This window comes from Pogona vitticeps, chromosome 8 (assembly GCF_051106095.1).
Source record: "Pogona vitticeps strain Pit_001003342236 chromosome 8, PviZW2.1, whole genome shotgun sequence".
NCBI classification, from domain to species: Eukaryota; Metazoa; Chordata; class Lepidosauria; order Squamata; family Agamidae; genus Pogona; species Pogona vitticeps.
Window position 1 is genome coordinate 25,183,652 of NC_135790.1, and position 11,271 is coordinate 25,194,922.

Consider the following 11,271-nt stretch of genomic DNA (forward strand, 5'->3'; position numbering starts at 1 on the left):
GAGATCCTTGGCCTTTGGGGTTGATCCTTTTATTCTATGAGCCCAGTATTTCTCGCACCAAATATGATTATCCTGATTATGCCTTTGGTTCTCTTTGGATAAAGCAAACATACCCAGTTTTCCAGTCAATGAATACAAATCAGTGACCAGATGTCAGCTTAACACCAGCTTTTTTGCTTCTCCTGGAACCTTCTTCTGCATCACAACATAGGATCTTGCACAGGCAAAGCTATCGGTGTTTGAGGTGTGTTTAGGCGGCAGTTGACAATTCCTGGAATCTCTAACCACAAAAAAAAGCAATGTTCTCACACTCCAGTCTTAGCTGAAGGTGAAGAACAGAGCACTATTTGGCTGCCTTTTGACCGTGTTGCTAAAAGAAAGGAAAGCAAAGCCATCCGTAAGGCTGGTGGGTTTCTTGAAACATGAAAACATTACAGCAGAAATCAAGGGAATGTAAATGATTTCATGTCAACTCTTTTGGATTGTGTAGCAAGGTATAAAATAAACACTCCGGCAAATCTTTGAGGTTTTGGAGCTCAATCATGTGAGGCCTGCAAGAAATAATAAACAGCCTATTTGGAAAAAAAGAAGAGAGATAAAAGAAGAGACTAGCTTTTTCAAAAGATCCTTTCAGTGATTCAGTTTGTTTTAACAATATCCTGTTCCAGTGTGATAATTTTATTAGTGTTAGAATGGATGTAGGGCAAAGTCTCACAAAGCATTTGAACCAAAAAATGGAGTTGTTTGTTACAAAAGTGAAAGGGAAAGAACCAGGATAACAACCAATGGCTAGATCTATCTATCTATCTATCTATCTATCTATCTATCTATCTATCTATCTATCTATCTATCTATCTATCTATCTATCTATCTATCTATCTATCTATCTATCTATCTATCTATCTATCTATCTATCTATCTATCTATAACTGGCTTATCAAATTATTTTTAAAAGAAACAGCTAACAGGAAAGTAATTGGCCACATAAAAACACTGTTAAACTAATTATCGCACAACCACTACCAATGAATGAAAACAATTTAAAAGCAAATCAGAAGAACAGAAAAGTTTTTAGAAGTAGAGTATACTCACTCCTCCCTATTTGAAATTTCCTGCTCCAGCAACTTGTTTCTGGGATAAGAGCAGAGAAATATGAGGATTTTCTTTGACTTTTTAAAATAAAAATTTGCCCAAATTTGCTGACAAGGTGAAAAATAGTTCTCGGTGTTGGTTTAGGAAGATTCTATACCACCACACTTAAGAGTGTGGCCGTCTTTCTGATTCACAAGGAGGCAGAGGGCAATGCCTCTCTTGACCTAATGGACTGACCTTTGCTGGTTCGGTTCTCCAGGGTGGCTTTGTGGTATGATTAGGAATTCAGCATTAGAGAGGAGCAAAGTTATTATGGCATGGGTCTATGAGAAACATTAAATTAACAATGTGAGTTATCTCGAACGATGTTCAATAGCTCCACTAAGGTTTACTAACACTTTATCTGTCACTTCTGATATATGTATATATTTTTAATGGTGCTTTTTTTGACCCCAACGTATTTTGCAAAACTTTGCTTGGGAGTGATAATAAAGTGAAATTGTTTGATGTGATCCAGGTTGAGACCATCCGTTAATGTACACCAGACTGTGGGGAAGCTAATGTTCCTTACTAGCTGAACCTTCTCCACCCTAACTTTTGTTATCTCTAGCTCCATTGTTTTCATTCCTGGGATTTCTTCCATCAGCACTTTCTCTTTCTCCAACTAATGTTCTTTTATCAGGCTGTTTGCAAACAAATTTGTCACACTCAATCCCTTTTCTCCAGACAAACCTTTTCTGGGCCACCCTCACCATGGAGCGAGAGAGAGACTGTTTACATTATTCCCCATCTGTAAAGTGAATCTTTTCAGTCATCCCCTGACAGTTGTATCTGTTTTCTCTTACACATTCAGCAGACAGTGGCCAAGTAGAACATAAAGGCAAGCTGTCTCTTTAAATATGTGTGTGTGTGTGTGTGTGTGTATGTGTGTGTGTATTTATGTATTTATGTATTTATGTATTTATGTATTTACTTACTTACTTACTTACTTACTTACTTACTTACTTACTTACTTACTTACTTACTTACTTACTTACTTACTTACTTACTTACTTACTTACTTATTTTGTTGCCAGCTATGCGGGCTCCATCCAATACGATTTATGCCCTGCGTCCAAACTGACCTATAAATTTGCTCCACCTTGCATCAGAAAGACAAAATGGCTTTTTTTTTTTTGAAGTTTTCCAATGATGTACATGAAAAGGTTGAGATGCTGGAGACCCTAAACTGGAAAGGAAGCCTTCTCAATGTCAAACAGCGAAATTCAGGGCTCTGCAAATTAATTACCTTGGTTGTTGTTATGTACACTCAAGTCACCTCCAACTGATGGCTATCCTATAAAACAGTGGTCCCCAACCTTGGGCCTCCAGATGTTCCTGGACTACAACTCCCAGAAGCCTTCACCACCACCTCTGCTGGCCAGGATTTCTGGGAGTAGTAGTCCATGAACATCTGGAGGTCCAAGGTTGGGGACCACTGCTATAAAGGAGTGATCGCCGAAATGCCCTGTCCTCAGCCGCCCTGGCTCAGCTCTTCCAGACTCAAGCCTGTGGCTTCCTTTAAGGAATCGGTCCATGGGGTGGTATATAAGTAGCACGCTTTGCTTTTGCTTCTTGCTTTTAAAATATTCCATTCCAAAACTGAAATGGAATGGAATGCCCTGCCCCAAGAAACCAGGTTTGCCCCCCCCTCCCTCTTTGTCTTCTGTCATCAGGCAAGAACCTGCCTTAGGTCCTCTATAGAGAAAAAGATGACATATAAATAAATAAATAAATAAATAAATAAATAAATAAATAAATAAATAAATAAATAAATAAATAAATAAATAAAACCTCATATTTCATTTTCCTTTAGATTTGCTTTAAAAGCAAACAAAGGTAATAGACTAAAGCAAGGCACTCATCTGATCCTGTTTCTGCTCCAGACGTCAATCGATTTGTAAATTCGTTTCGCTTTGCCTCTCTCTGATGGTAATCTGGCCATTCTACATCATATCATACAAATTGGTCCAGATGGGGATGATTCAGTCTGGAATTTAGCGTGTGTCTGGATCCCCATCACAGCAATTACCATTTTAGCTGTAACTTTTGAAAAGATCTAGATAAGTCATGATTTGGTTGAAATTTGAAGAGATCAGGGCCCAGGATGTGTGGATTTCATGAACAATCCTCCTATGTTTTGCCATCATAGTTGAAAAAGGGTGAGGAGGTTCAAAAGCAGTCCTTCAAGGCTACCCCGGATGGCCATGCTAACCTTTCTGTGGCGCCATTGTTTCCGTGCTTTCACAGCTTTTGAACACATTTCTCCTATTCTAAAAGATGAAACTCATCAGTTACCGGCATAAAAGAATTTTAAGCTAAAAATATTCTGGTATTCTTTCTTTTCTTTCCTTTATTTGGCTCCATCCATAATTGGAATGTGGCATGCAGGAACATCTCTGATACTGAATTTCAGCCTCAGACTGACAGAATTTCCCCACTTTTGTTTTAAACCCTGGTGCGCTCCTTGAGGAGTATTATTGGGGCAGGAAGGTCTCAGAAAAGGACCTCAAAAGTAGATCGTGGTGCCCTGGCAGTTCTGAACGCAGTGAGAGGAAAATAATTATTAGGACTGAACAGTATTTGGGGGCCCAACAAAGAATAAGATACTGCTATTTCTTCTCCCCTACTCTAGTCGCTAGTACTTTCAATAACCAGACCAGACTTTTCCAAAATTAACAGATTTCGGAGGTCCAGGGATGCCTCTACAATTAAAACATAAGACTTTATCTGTTTTGATGCCACAACTGATGGAGAGCCAATGAAATGAACAGACTTCTGAAACTTGCAGAAATTAAACTAAAAAAGGAAACAGGTGAATTGAACTTCATGGAACAACACGGGGCGAAGATACCTCTAGTCCCCACTTCCATGTGTCTCTAGGAAGGCTCTCTCTATCCGAGCTTATGGGCATATCACTCTAGAGAGACTGCCCATTTCTCAGGTTCACAAAAAGCAGGATGGCAGTCTTCCATCAGGTGCTGGCAGCTCAAAGTGACTTTGGCAAGTGAGCCCAGCCAGACTGGCCCGAGGGTGCTTCTCATCCCAGGTCTTGGTTAGCAAGGCACATGGCTCCACCATATAGGCCAGACACACCTTCATAACATGCTCCTCTAATGAGCGGTGGCGACAGCTAATCTTGGCATGTTTATTGCTTGGCTCTGTTCTTAGGTGATAATCCTCTTGTCCTGGCCTTCTCTGTCCAGCATCCCAGAGGAAGAGTCAAGAGACTTGTCTCATTGATCTCCAATCTGACAAATGTCAGCAGCTGCAGATCATATCGGCTCTCCTGCTTTAGGGGAAACCGTCTCCGATGTCCTCCATTCCCATGCTTTAGGGAAAATAGGAACATACAGGAATCTATTTCTCCTTGCCGTCTCTCTCTTCCTACTGAATCCATCTATAGCTCATCATCATCACAGGCATCATTCAGTCTCGAGAGACTATGATAATGTGCTCTGAATGGAGGGCTTGGAAGCAAGCAAACATGCATCTTCTGATCAGGATACGGTCGTTACAGGATCTGAAAAGCACTTGTGGCTAATGCATAACAGCAGACTCCTCCATTCTTCTTGCCAAAATCCAGTAAACATTTTCCCAGCACCATTGCCTTTTCCAGTGAGTTTTGTCTTCTCACGATGTGTCCAAAGTACAACAGCCTCAGTTTCATGCTTGATAGTTCAACGGTTTAGGTTTTTGGCTGTGGAGCCAGAAGTGGGGAGTTTCAATTCCCATCTAAGCTAGACTTGATGGTCCATGGTATCCCTTCTAGCCCCGCTGTTCTAAGATTATTATTGTATCATTATTTTTGCTTTTAGAGAGAGTTTGGTCTTGCCTTGATCTAGAACCCACTTGCTGGTCTTCTGGCAGTCCTTGGGAAGGAGTAGCTCCCAACATTATGTTTATTGCTGCTGCTGTTGTTATGTGCTGTCATGTCACTCTCAATGTATGGCAGCAGTATGAATTAGTGCCTGTTATTAATGGCTCTGCTCAGGTGTCACAAACTTGAGAGTATGGCTTCCTCCATTGACTAAATCCATCTCAACGCTATATTTAACCCATATTAATGGTCAAATATCTAGGAAAGTTGTGGCATCTTCTTTCCCTGAGACTTTTGAGGTCTGATTCACAGGAGATATACTAATTTCCAACAGTCCTTGAATTAAACATTTAAGTTGGAATGCTTATGAACATTCCGTGACACCATAGGAAGCTAGGATTGATGGAATTCAAAGCAGAATATTTTCAGCTAGTGGTGAGATTTGCTTTATTCAGAAGGGAGATTATGTTACAGATGTAGAGATATGCATGAGATGTAGGTATACTTTCATATCTTCTCAAGAAACCGGCAATGCCAGAGTTTCTCTGACAAAAATCTTACTCTGATCCAGTTGATCAAGAACATGTGTGCCGCCTGGATGGTGAAGGAAATCATCTACTGTATAAAGAAAAAGATATTGTTTTTAATAGCTTCTCACCAGGGATTTATCCTTCAAATTCCTGAAGTGGGAGGCAAAGTCCAACCCCCACCACTCCCAAACGGCATGCATCCCAAGGTCAACATAGCACATGACTGGAGATTTGGAAAATGATAACAAAAGACTGTATGAGAATATAGAATCCATTGCCCCAGAACGCTGAGTGTTTCACACAATAAACTGGAATTAAATCCATCTGGGTCAAATATAGAGATTGCCTACTTCTTATGATGCGCTGACATTCTACTATTGTCCAAAATGGCCACTGTAATGATGGGAAGGAAAACAGGATGTCCTTCTACCGGGTTAGCTCACTGACCCACCCAGCTAATTGTTGCCTATACAGGCTGACCAGTTTTCTACAACTTCCAGCTGAAATCTTTCCTGCTCATAACTGAAGGCATAATAGATTCCATGAAGGATCTTCTACATATATCTATAGATAGATGGATAGATAGACCAAGTATATACACATACGTACACTCCGAATAGTGTTAAACAGGTCATAGAAATCAACTGTTTTGAATAGAAGTGTGTTGTTCACAAGGTGGCCATTCTAGATCCAGGAGACCTAGACAGAGTCTTCCAAAGTTGGAGATAGATGCCCGATGTTGCCTTCAAAGTTGAGGCCAGGAGATGCTGTTACTATGTATTGTCAAGTCTGAATCAACACATAGAAACCTTAATAGGACTTCCATAGTGAGAGATCTAAGAAATGCCTTTACTAGTTCCAAACTCCCTATGAGTTTCCATGGCTGGGTGAGGATTCCAACCCAGTCCTCCTGAGTCCATCACTTTGCCCACTACACTACACCAGGTACTACACCAGGTATCCCCATGAGATGCAATGCTGGGCCATGCCTTGGCATTTCTGAGCAATCGCACTTGCTGTGTGCGGCTTACATTTGTTTTGAGTTTCATTCCCTGTGGCACATGTTGAGAGACAGACAAAGCAAGTCAAGGTATGTCTACCCATCAGCAAACTCCACTGAGTTTAGAAAGATTCACTTTCACTTAAATGAGTACAGAGTTGGAAGTCTAAACTTTACATTTTCCCTCATGTTTTGTTTGAAGAAAAACTGCAAAATTCTCTTTCAAATTCCCTTTCACTTATCCATTTGAAAGCCAGGTTTTAGGAAGCTGGAGATACTCTGATTATCATAAACATTGGCTGAAATCCAGTCGTTAGTTGCAACTGCAGGAGGTAGGTAGGTATACTTTATTACGGTCAAAGACCAGTAAAAACTGCAGGAGGCTCATTGAATTAGTGAGGATTTGGCGAATCAAATCTTTGGTAAATTCCATTGATTCAATAGGCCTACTCTAGTGGTGACTTACTACTGGATTTCGGCCATTGTGGAAGACGGTTTTGTACTACTGCATAGATGCAACCATTTTGCAATTTATATTTGCGATACGGTGAATGCTTAGAATCATTATTAGAAAGTAGGAACTTAATCGTTAGGCCTTCTTTCCCTCCCTCCCTCCCTCTTCTTTCATATGGTCTACCAAGAAACATTTCTTTCAAAATCTGCCGGACCTGACCTAGTAATTGCATTGACTTGTCATAAGCAGACTGATCCATCACACACTGCAAGATGACATATCAGCCAGAGAAATTCAAAAAGAAGCAGTTTTCTGTCTGCTCTGATTTGCCAAGAGGAGGAGAGCTATCCTCTTCCTATGGGGCAGTGAAGGGGGGAAATGTCCATAGCGTGAAGTCTTTTGGTAGCATGGAGCCAACCTACTGTATTTGCCTTCTAGAGGAATCAATTGGAGCAGATAAGGATAAGGATGTGTTCTCCTGTCTGAAACTTTGCTCAGAATGAAACTTAAAATTTGGTTCTGCAAATAATTGGTTGGAGTCAGATTAATTATACAACCCTTGGCTGATCTTTCAGAGTGGACCCTTAGAGGCTGTACCCATGGGCACATTAATAATGAATTAATGTGAGGTTGCTTTGAGGGAAACCGCCACCTTCTGCTATCATAGACTGAGTCTAACCAAGCATCCAGATTTTCATTTCCTCTATTGCACTGCATGTTTGTGTGTGCAAACATGTATGTGTGTGTGTGTATGCACCACGGCTCTATCGTTTAAGGCAGAACAGTCTTATGACTACAAAACCAGGAGAAAATTAATCATGAGCAACAGTGACACTGATCTTTAAAATGACTAGTGTTGTTGTTTTACCTACTTGTATGCCACCATGTAAAGGCGCTAGATAGCTTAAATTAATTTAATAATCACTCATTAAATTTTTTAAAAAACTATTAAAATAGTGTCCTCTTTCATCATCTTTCTGGTGAGTTACCCCTCCTTTTCTGGTCACACATAAGGGACCACTCTCATGTTGGGAGGGTCTCCTGATTCTACCATATGTTTTACCCATTGTTGACGTGTCACCCAAGAACCGATGAGAGATATTAGGTCCTAAAACTCTTCATCTTTGCAGATGGAATAGGAGTGTGGGACAGACAGCAAACAAAGGCATGTTTCCTCATCTTACATCATTATCCTTCCAGGCATGCATGTCTTTCAGCACTGCATGCCTAAGGAACTCCGACATGCAAAATAAGCCACACTATCCCCCATTGGATCCATGACAAAACCAAAGCTAGCTAGCATGCCCAATGTCCACTGAGGCAGATTTTTATTAAAATTAACAGTCTTTTCATCTTTGTGCCTAATGAGGAGTTCACTATATTGTCTAGCCTCACCCTGGGAAGGAGATAACACAGGCAAGAACCTGGGGTGGTAGGGTGAGGATTGAGGGTGATATCACCCCCTTTCCTCCCAAGTGTGAAGCCGGAAAGGGTCTTGAGCCATAGAGGAAGTCAGCTAGCCCCTTCCCATTCATTACACATCATAATTTTTGTTTCACCCCAGAGAGGTTTCAATGTCTTGCGCGCATCTTTAATGCCAAGCTGTTGCGGTTAGCAAAATATCCTGGGGAATGAAGAGCGGACATCTTCTTAACAGAAGACAGGAGATAATTTGATTCCCCAGCAGTTCTTCCTCTTGGAAAGCACCATCTCTACATTTGTGAGAAAAGGTTTGCCAGAGTCAACTTCTTAACCACAGCTAACCCTATTGTGTTACCCTGGCCGTGGTTATTCAGCAACACAAACCACCAGAGGTATTTGGGACCGGTCTGCAGGAATGCAAGCTCCCTCCTTACCGTGCTAAGGGACCCACAGATGCCTCCTTTGGATCGAGGAGACATTTCTACCACCAGATTCAAGGATTGTACTTCATTGTGTGCTCTTTTGCTTTGAGCTTTCCTTCAGCTGCACAGAGGGCGGGGGGGGGGGAAGAACAGCCATGTGCCCCTCCTCCACCCCCTAAGCCAGAGCAACCACTCTGAATTTTTATTGGGAAAGTATAAAAGAACTCGGGCATTCTTACCTTCATTTCAAGACCTCCTACGTGAAACAGGAAAGGGTAAACATAAAAGCTTCGCTTCTTTTAAATTAGTTGGAATGGGTGGGCTATTTTTTTCCCTCCTCCTCCCACTTTACTGTAATGAAAGGAAGAAGAAAAAAAACTTTTCCCTCTCTGCTAGAAACCACAAAGACTTTTGAATTTCAATGCACTTGAATAACAGACACATGGTTTTAATTTACAGCTGTGGGTCCCCTTCGCCACCAGCAGCCACCCCTTCCCGCCCCTTCCCCCCCCCCAGCAGGCGAATCCTAAAAGCAAGAGGTGTTGCTAAAACAAATCCTACTGGGAGTGTCTGGACCCAATGAACAGCTGGAGAGCCACAGTCCACGAATGCCAGCTTCTGATACCGATAGGAATTATTAGTTTAGTCTGAGAAATGCTGTGTTGTTTTCTCCCCCAACAGGGAGTCACACACAGCATTGAGCACGCTCACTTCATTGTTAGCTAGGAGTGAAGACTTGTATATATTTCATTCCCCTCTAAGCGCTTCTTTTCTTCTGTTCCCTCTCTCTAATTTCCTCCGGTGAATCCCTGTTTTAATTTCCCTTTGAAAGCAAATATGAGCATCACCACCGGCTTGAAGTGCTTCTCTGTTGCCATCACTCTTTGCTACAAGGATTCCAGGAGAAGCAAGGAGGGGAGAACATTGTTTGATGTACCTGGTGCTCCCACAGCCTGGGAGCACCAGGTACAGCCGGAGTTGCAGCTGACCAATTTTATAATGAGGGCTAAGAAGGCTGTTTACTATCCCTGGGTTCTTCTAAGACAAAAGCTCAGGCCCGGTGTGATCTCTATACTGGAAGCCGCCTAGAGTGGTCCATCGGTCCAGATAGGCGGGGTATATATCAAATCAATAATAATATTTATTTATTTATTTATTTATTTATTGGACTTATATACCGCCCCATAGCGCTACAAGCACTCTCCGGGAGGTTTACAATTTTTAATTATACAGGCTACACATTGCTTGCCCCCCCCCCCCAGCAAGCTGGGTACTCATTTTACCGACCTCGGAAGGATGGAAGGCTGAGTCAACCTTGAGCCGGCTACCTGGGATTTGAACCCCAGGTCGCGAGCACAGTTTTAGCTGCAGTACAGCGTTTTAACCACTGCGCCACGACCTGTTTTAGATTTCCTTGAAGAAGAACTGCTAGGTTCTGAAATGCATTGAGCCAACAATGAAGATACAATACCCTTCTGGCCAAGAAGTAATGGACAGAATGGTATTATTTATGTACACCAGCAAAAGTCAAACGGGATAAACGGCGCGATAAATTGCTGGAAGGGACCCTATGGATCATCGTGCCCAGCCCCTGTCAAGGATGTACAATGGGGAATCGGACACCCAACCTCTGAATCCACAGTCAAGAGACCTAAATCGCTGAGCAATACAGCCCATAGGGTCACATGACCTTCTTCCTAAAGGTGCGTTTGATGCTCTTCGGATGTACATCAACCTTGCATTCATCCCTCTCAGAAGTACAAACAACTGGGAAATTGCATGGGAAGAATTCCATCGCTCGGCGAGAGGGACAAGAGAATTTTGTTTTCCTTCCTCGTTCCATAAAACAGGAAAGGGACATGATCCACCCAAGAGCTTCACAAGGTCCATTTGGTCTTTCCATTTCCATCTACTTCAAGGCTTTCAGAAAATCTGGGACCTGCAGCTTGCTGGTCTGTCTCATTATCTCCTGTTTTGCATTTTAATGTGTCTCACTCTAAAAAGGCCTCATTGATATTCCACACCAGCATGTGTTTGTTTGTATCTCTTGGGGAAATTTGCTACAGTTATTACCAAGTCAAAAGCACACGCTGCTTTCTTAGCTTCTTTGTAATTTCGCTCTCCTATGGAAAACAATCCAATATTTCACACTTTGTGGGGCTGTGTGGGAGCTTTCCTCCGGGCATAGATGGAGCGTTTGCCTCAGGATATCTTATCTATTGATCTTTCATGGCTTCAGGCTCCAATAAAGATTGTCACATTCGAGATGAGCAGAAAGCAGGTAGTCCTATGTAGAAACGGGACCTGTGTGGGGGAAGTCCGTTTAATTCATACGGTTTGGTTTTGGGGACATTCTTGTGATAGGGTTTGGATGGCGCAACAAGCTTTAATCCGTCATGGGATACATTAAAATGAAATGCCATTAGTCATACTATGATTTGAATGTGTGATGTGCTTCTCGTGAGGACCAGCTGTCGGAATACTGGATGGCT

At 41.9% G+C, this 11,271-nt stretch overlaps 1 long non-coding RNA gene across 1 annotated transcript; it reads right to left on the bottom strand.

Annotated features, from left to right (window-relative positions):
• Positions 1 to 1,309: 1,309 nt before the first annotated feature.
• Positions 1,310 to 8,896, bottom strand: LOC144584147 (uncharacterized). Its single transcript, XR_013538228.1, has 2 exons — positions 8,792 to 8,896; positions 1,310 to 5,569 (listed from the first exon to the last, which is right to left on the bottom strand). It is a non-coding gene; the product is annotated as an uncharacterized LOC144584147 (long non-coding RNA).
• Between the last annotated feature and the right edge of the window lie 2,375 nt (positions 8,897 to 11,271).